Consider the following 7,624-nt stretch of genomic DNA (forward strand, 5'->3'; position numbering starts at 1 on the left):
CGGTTTCTGTAGTTAGACTACTCTGCAACAAAGAAAGGGTTTGTCTCTGCAAATGGTGGGGAGAAGATGGTAGAGACTCATTAGGTAAGAAAACTGGACTTAAAGACCTCTACCAGGTCCTAATGAAAGGAGATGGATCAAACAGTGAGAACTCAAAACAGCATTAAGGGAATAGTTCCCACAAGACAGGAGAAATAAACAGGGAGCAACAAATTTTTTGGCACCATGTGTAGTTCCCTAAGTGCTGAAGGGTAGAGCCATCTCAGAAGTGAGTATGAACACTCCTCCACCTACTTCCTTTTCACATAGGAGCTTCTCAGACAACCTGAGAATGCATTGCCTACTTCTATATTTGAGCATGCTAACTGGTATGCTGGTCTGTTTACTGTCATAGTACTGACATAATGAGAATGGGTATTTGACCTCAGAGGATATCTTGTGTTGCAGAGATGGGATCACTGTTCGTCACCTACAATGATCTTCAGGGTACCTGTGGAATGCCTCTCAAAATGTTTTGAAGAGTACATCAATCAGGTACTGAAATAATTTGAGTATTGCCTTATTGATGTTACTGGCTATTTTCCCTACTGCAGAGATCTCCCTTTTCTATCTATGGATCCAGTGCTTCATATATGAAAGGAAAGAAGCAAGTGTGTTCGTTTTCTTTGGACTTTTGTTGCATAGGCACACTGAAATCAGAAATTGGAGTAGATCGTCACATTGCCTTTTGTGTACTTTTCTCTAATGGCCTTTCAAGACTAAATAACATTGAATTAGAAAGGAGTACTACAGGCATCTGAACATCCATTTGAGTATGAGAGGTGTCTTTATAGGATGGACATTTTTCTTCCTGGCTCTATTTTTGTTTCTTTTCCACAGACTCTCCTGGTGATACTAACTTTAGTAGCACACAAGGGTGTTGTGCAGATTAATTAAGTGCTAAGTATTATTAAGCGGACCGCAAACCTAATAAAGTTTGAGTTGAACTTTTGAACCTCTGCTCTTCATGTGGGTTCTAAATTAGGTAAACGAGCTTACAGAGTATTGCAGTATCCAGATGAAACAACCAGGGTGAATTTAGGTATGTAAATGTAATTACTTGCCTTGGAATTTGGCCAAAACACCGTAGATGGAGTACTAGCCATGCTCTTACAAAAGCAGCTGCAGTTTTTTAACCACTACAGTAGTATACTTCTTACATGAAAAAGAATTTGAAGGATTTTTAATTTAGAGATGATTGGATTAAAGATGATTGAAGGAATAGTTTCCAGGTTTTTGAAAATCCATCTTAAAATAGAATCATAAAATATTCTGAGTAAAAGCCACATGTTTTGTTTTGTTTTGTTTTTTTCCAAAATGTTGTGATTAACCATAAAACTTAGGAAGAAGGAGAGGTTTCAGTTGATTTCTTCTAATCTAGCAAGAAAAATCAATTCAAAATATAGTTTTCATAAAAAAAAGTCAACAGCAGTTTGACAGAAAATCTATCAAAAATAAATGTCACTAACAAGGAATGCCATGTCAAAGAGTGTCATTCAGTTTGTAAGTGATTGTTTCATCCATTGATAGTGCCTTTGTCCCTTGAGTATAAAAGAAGGTAGGGGTGCATTCATCTCATTTCATATTATCTATCAAAGTCATCTAAGTTTCAGCCTGAAGAATAAATGCCCTTTGTATTCTAGCGAGAGATGGACATCAGCAGGGTGACACAGTTTGTTTAACATAAGAGCATAGAATGGGATGAATCTCCTTCTTGAAATGTCTGCCTCCACTAACTTTAGAGATGATCACACTGGAATAAGTGCCAGACTTTCGGATGTCTAAAGTTAGGCAAAATGAGTGTCTTTAAAGGACCATAATGCTAATTTAAGCATCTCACCTGAGTGTGTTCAGTTAGGATAAATGAATCTGCTCCTTAGTGTGAATGACACACAAAGGTGCTAGCACAAGCAGAATTCCAGTACTTGAAGGATTATGAACTCCAGTGATGTAAAACGTGATAGTTGCTTGTACTTGAGCAGATCTTGGACATAAGCTGAAGAATGCCGCTATGGTCAAAGTCTGCCCTGAGTGTTACGAGATCTGAAGATAATTCTCAAATTAGTGAACCTTTTTCTAACTCTCTTCATCTCTGTGAGCTGTTAATGTTATCATCTTTTTAGACAACATATCTTCATGTGAAGTCTTAACTTTACGTCTGCCTATGCAGTTTTTTATTATTATTAAACATTTACTATATTGAATTTCACATCTTATTTTATTGACTTTCATAAAATCTAAACCATAACAATGGCATATCCAAGCTACCAGAAGGTTATTATCATCTGGAAAGAAGAGCCAGGAGCTGTGCATACAATATATGAAATCATCTATAGTATGGTGGGTTTAAGAACTGAGCTTTTCACGAAGGTTTATACTTGTATGAGGCTGCTGAGGTCTTTGTATGCTATTGTAAACCCAGATCCAAACATTCATTCTCCTGTGTATAGGCAGGAAGATCTTTGCTCAGAAAAGCAAACAAGCAATGACCATCATTAGCATTTATTATCAGCTGCTTTGAACTTAGCACGCTCTCTTTTGAGTTTCACTAGCTCTATGGCATTCATCTCAAGGGCCTTTTTCCAAAGCATGCAATGAAAACGATATTCCTAACAAATTTCAAAAGCTCTTCTTTTTCTCATGCAAGAATCTTTGTCCAAACTCTTCCTTTTAAAGAACATTAAAGCCTGGATCACCCCTATGAAATGCTATTATGTAACAGCATGTAGTTTGAAAGTGTACTCCACTGTTTGTAAAAAGAAAATGGTTTCCGCTGATGTAAAAAAAGCTGTAAGCACTGGTTATTCAGTGAACTCAATATAAGTAGCCCAATCCACACTTTTTAATAATTCTCCTGCTTTCCTATGGAACAGAAGCAATTTATGTTCTCTATTTCTTTTTATTTCTGTCTATCATGCTCACCGTATGGTCCCCAGAAGTCTTTGTAATTACAGTAATGCAGGGAGTCGTAGTATCATTTTGTAAATGAAGAAATGAAACACAGCTGGGGTAAATAAACCAAGTAAAAAAAAAGTTAAGTTTTTTTTTTTTTAAGTGAAAATTTAAATCCAATTAGTTTTCAGTATTTGGGGATGTTGCTCAATCTATAAATTTGTTTGTTTGTTTGTTTTAAAATCTATTTCTCTTTGTGTATCTCAAGAACAGAGTAAGACTCAACTCAAGCATTTTTAGATGTAATTTACATTCAGAATGTGGAAGACTGATGCATTTCTAGTCTTGGAAGAAATGATGAAAAACCAAAAAGTAAAGGGAATGTGGTAAGCATGAATCTTTCTGTTCAAAAGACTCTCTTTAGTCATCAGAATGTTTGACAACAAGTGAGAAAATTAGTGACATTTTGACTGGGAGTTTGGTAAAACCTACCTAGGAGGCAGACTTGTTTTCTGGGAATAGTCAGCTTTCCTCTTAATTTGTGATGATTCGTGTATATGAGCTCTCCTTAACAAGCTGAAGATATGCCTCAGCTAAAAAATGATTTTTAGCTTCGGCCTTTGCATGTCTTTTCAGCATTACTGCATGGAGCAGCCTTCAATGGCCAATGCCTCTGAGCTGGTGAACTACTTTCCATTCCTTTTTATGAACATACAAGCTGCCAAGCCAGCTTAGTTTAGTAGTCCATTTTTCTAGCGTCCTGATCCTGATGATAGCCAGGATGCTTAGAGAAACAGAAAGTAAAATTGTGCTGTATAAGCCTTCTTGGGTTTTGGCATTCATTATTTCAGAACTTCCCGAATTAAGATGTTCTATGTGGTCCACCCTGGTAAGTAAGATCTCCTCTCCATCACTGTGAAGAATCCTGTTATGAACCCCCTGTCTCTTCTAAACTCTGTTAATGACCTTCACAGTTTAATATCTCTAGTGCAAAAACAGTATTTACATTTGTTTCCCTTTTTAATCAGCTGCCTGATTGTCTGATGCATTTATAGTTGTTTCTTCATTATTAATTGCATTCTAGCACTATATCTTATGTCACAGATCTTGTCTGTTATCCAGACATGTATAGATTGTTTATAGAAGTAAGCCACTCATTTCACAAAGCTAAAGAAACTTACAGCTGCTCAAAATTTAATTTTCAATTTTGCTGAAAATTTTTGTAGTGATTCAAGAAAAATAAACTGATGTCACTGTGGTTTTTGACTGGGAAGACTGTTTTTATATTCATCTCTACTTTTAGGAAGAAGGTAAAATTAAGTCAAATTTTCCAAAGTTCTGCAAAGCAGAGCTGCTGAAAAGGCAGTGCAGCTCCCCAATGCCCTAGAGCTACAGACCAACTGTAGTAAAATTTGTCATTTTCACCTTCTGCTAGAAACTCAATTTATGCTGGAAACTGAAAATGACAGGGTCTTTTTGGATGGTGGTTGGCAGCCGACAGCTCCTTCTGAAACAGATTTTTCCATCTCCCTTGGAAATCCCTTTACAAGGTAAAATTCTCACTTGTGAAGTTCCCCTAAAATGTAAAGAGATTTTACCTTTCCTTCCTCTCTTCCTTCCTTGTCTTTCTATTTTTCCTGTCTTACAGCTCTAGCTCTGGTAAGGCCTAAATAGAGATGCCTTAGCACAGAATTTCTATCAATTGGATTTCAGGCCATCATTTGTCAAGTTTAATTTTGAAGTGCCAAGTGATGGGGATTTATTTAATTACATTTCTTTTTCCAGAATATCTTTGGTGATTTTTTTTCAAGCTCACTTTCATCCTTCCCTGCTAATTAAGACCTTTTGAGAGGAATATAAAAATTAAACTTCCACTGATACTTCATTCTTTGTGAACCTCTCTACCAAGGCTCACTGCCTTTACATAAAATGTGATTCTTCTCTGAAATTGAGTGTACAAAGTAATATGTGAGATATGTGAATCATTTTTATTTTACTTCTTCCTCCACTTCTATATGTCTAGCTACCTTGAAACCATACTGGCTATTAGAATAAACTTATTGACAAATTCTCGGACTTAGGCAACATTGTAAATTCTTCCTGCAAGAATTAACAACTCTCATTGTGCTGGCTAATTACCTAAGTCTTCCTGTGTATTTTTTTTTTTTTATCATGATCCAATATCTTACTAAATTTGGTGTGCTAATTTTTCTGGTTTACATTTGTCTCAAACATTGCAGAATCTGAAGACTGCATATCATTTATTGTTAGAAAAAGGAAAAGGAAGGAAAGAAAAGACCCAAAGGTGGGGCTAAATTCTTAGTTACACCTGTGGAAAGCCACTGGGCTTGGTTCTCAGTCAGCCACAATCTTTCCTCTGTTAAGTTCTACCACAGATTAAACAGATATGGAGCAGAAGTGAACGCTGCACTAGATGAGCAGTGAAGCATCTGTTGTCCTAGTCTGAGTTAAGACAAATTCAGGTATGGGTGAAGGTGTAAGGAGGAGCACAAAAGGATTATATCAAGGCATTCAGAAGACTCTTTTCCTTCCTGAAGAGGACAAGTAAAGAGCTTTCATTTCAGGCAAGAACATAGGTAGAGACTGCACATGTTTTTTTACAGTACTGGAATAACATCAAAGGACCAGGAAGAGATACTCAAACAGGGTTGGTTATGATCAAATTAAAACCTAAACAACATCTTGGTAAAAGAGGTTATCATCTTGCAAACTGAACACAATTAAAGGGAGCAATTATCTATTTGCTGGCTTCTGAAGTCAGTAGAAGAGTCTCAGTGTCCTTGCAGGGTAAAAAGTCACCTTATTTACAGTTTCCTCTGCAAAAGACTTTTGTTCTAGAGTATCTAGATACTGCAAGCAAAAATTCAGGAAGATGGTCTAATTTTTAGATTAAAGAGGTTGGCAAAATATAGATAAAGTTCCTAAGAGTTTCAGGTGTACAGTGTATTAATATTTTGCTGAATTCTGAAGTATTTTTTCACTTGCAATAAGTACTTCCAAGTATTATTGTCTCAGTGTTAACGGTTGTCGCTCATATATTGCCTACTCAGTGAATCCTCTAGTCTTGGTGTCTCCAGTGGGACCACGCACTTATCAGTTGGCACAGGAAATTATATTTTCAGGCCAAATTAACTTGCCTCTAGGAGCTGGGCTGTTACTGAATTATTTGATATAATAGCACCATTAATGAGAGGCCTTGCTGAATACTGTATTATGAGAGGTTTATGTTATGGTTTGATTTGAAAACTTACCAAATGCTTGTGATGAAGATGCAAGCTATGGAGCATCACATGGGAAAACATTCTTGTTTCGATCTAAGAATGTTTTTGATTATATGAATTCTGAGTTCTGGACCATTTTCCACACCATCTGCAGCCAATCTGCATAGCCTGGGAAATTCAATCAGACATCTTGCCCATCTGTAAAACCAGAACTGCTCCGTTACTGTTTCACCCTAATTAATGCGGTTTATTTCATTTGCTGCTTTGTTTACTGCAAGCCCTGCTCTCTAAATCCCATTAGGAAGAGTACAGAATAGATTCAGCACCTGATTTAAAATGCTTCTAGAAGTATTGTCTAAATTATCTAAAAAAAATTATTTGACTTGGTAAATTAAACATGTCAAATTGTGCGGAAATGGAAGATATGAGAACTCATATGATTTGTAGTTCAGCCTTAAATAAATGTCTGTTTCTAAAATCTCTTTTTAACCTACTACAAATTAGTAATGCATGCAGTTCTAGGAAATGAGGTACTGTTGCTCAAAAAAGGTACAATAAAATCAGTGTTAAAGGTAAAAACAGGGCAGGGCGTGGTAGAAGGCTAGAGAACTGCTGCCTGGATTTAAAGGATAAAAACATGCACAGAATGTTAAGATTTGGGGATTGTGCTGCTGATTTATATCAACTAAATGTAAAAGACAAAACTCTTCAATCTGTTTGTCTGAGATAATCCATATTTTCTAGGCTGTGCGTTTTTATTAAGAAGAGCAAAGGTGCAGAGTGAGGAAGAGTGTGAAGAGGGACTTGAGGAATTTCCATTAGCACATCCCAAAATTGCTTTGAGAGACCAGAAGCTGCTCAGAAGCACCAGTTCTCTTCTGCACAAACAGAATTGAAACTCAGCTGCTGCCAGACTAATAAAATCTGTTAATCAAATAACAGCGAATATTAAAAGAAAACCCCCAAACATACGCTTTGTCCTTTGGTTTGAATTGCAGCTATAAGCTGGATGCCAGCTACAAAGGATTTCGATTTATAACCAAAGCTCAGCTTCGTTGTTCTGTGTTCAGACTGAACGAAAGTCCAGATGAGCTCTTTAGTAGGACTACTGAATCAACACGTTTGTAAAACTCAAGGAAAATCCCTTCAGCTATTTCAGGGTGACAAAACCCACCTCTCCCCACTGTGCACACACCTCCCTGGCCCTCGATGATATCGGAAGCCTGCAGTTGATGGGATACAGTCTCAGGAGGTAGGGGCAGCCGATTTTTAAGAAGTGTTTTATGCAGGGATTTTATTATACCCACATAAAGCTGGACACCATTCTTTACTAGGACAGGCACCTGAGCGAGGCCTACAGGATGTGTGTTTTTCTGCCAGATACAGGCATCCATAAGTACCCGAAGCTTTGGGAAGGGCCTTGGGGACCAGCAGCAGGCACAGCCTGGCTG

At 37.2% G+C, this 7,624-nt stretch overlaps 1 long non-coding RNA gene across 1 annotated transcript; it reads left to right on the forward strand.

Moving 5' to 3' along the window:
• Positions 333-7,137, forward strand: LOC110394486. Its single transcript, XR_002435655.1, has 4 exons — positions 333-534; positions 3,200-3,317; positions 4,367-4,481; positions 6,918-7,137. It is a non-coding gene; the product is annotated as an uncharacterized LOC110394486 (long non-coding RNA).

This window comes from Numida meleagris, chromosome 1 (assembly GCF_002078875.1).
Source record: "Numida meleagris isolate 19003 breed g44 Domestic line chromosome 1, NumMel1.0, whole genome shotgun sequence".
In the NCBI taxonomy this organism is placed as follows: domain Eukaryota; kingdom Metazoa; phylum Chordata; class Aves; order Galliformes; family Numididae; genus Numida; species Numida meleagris.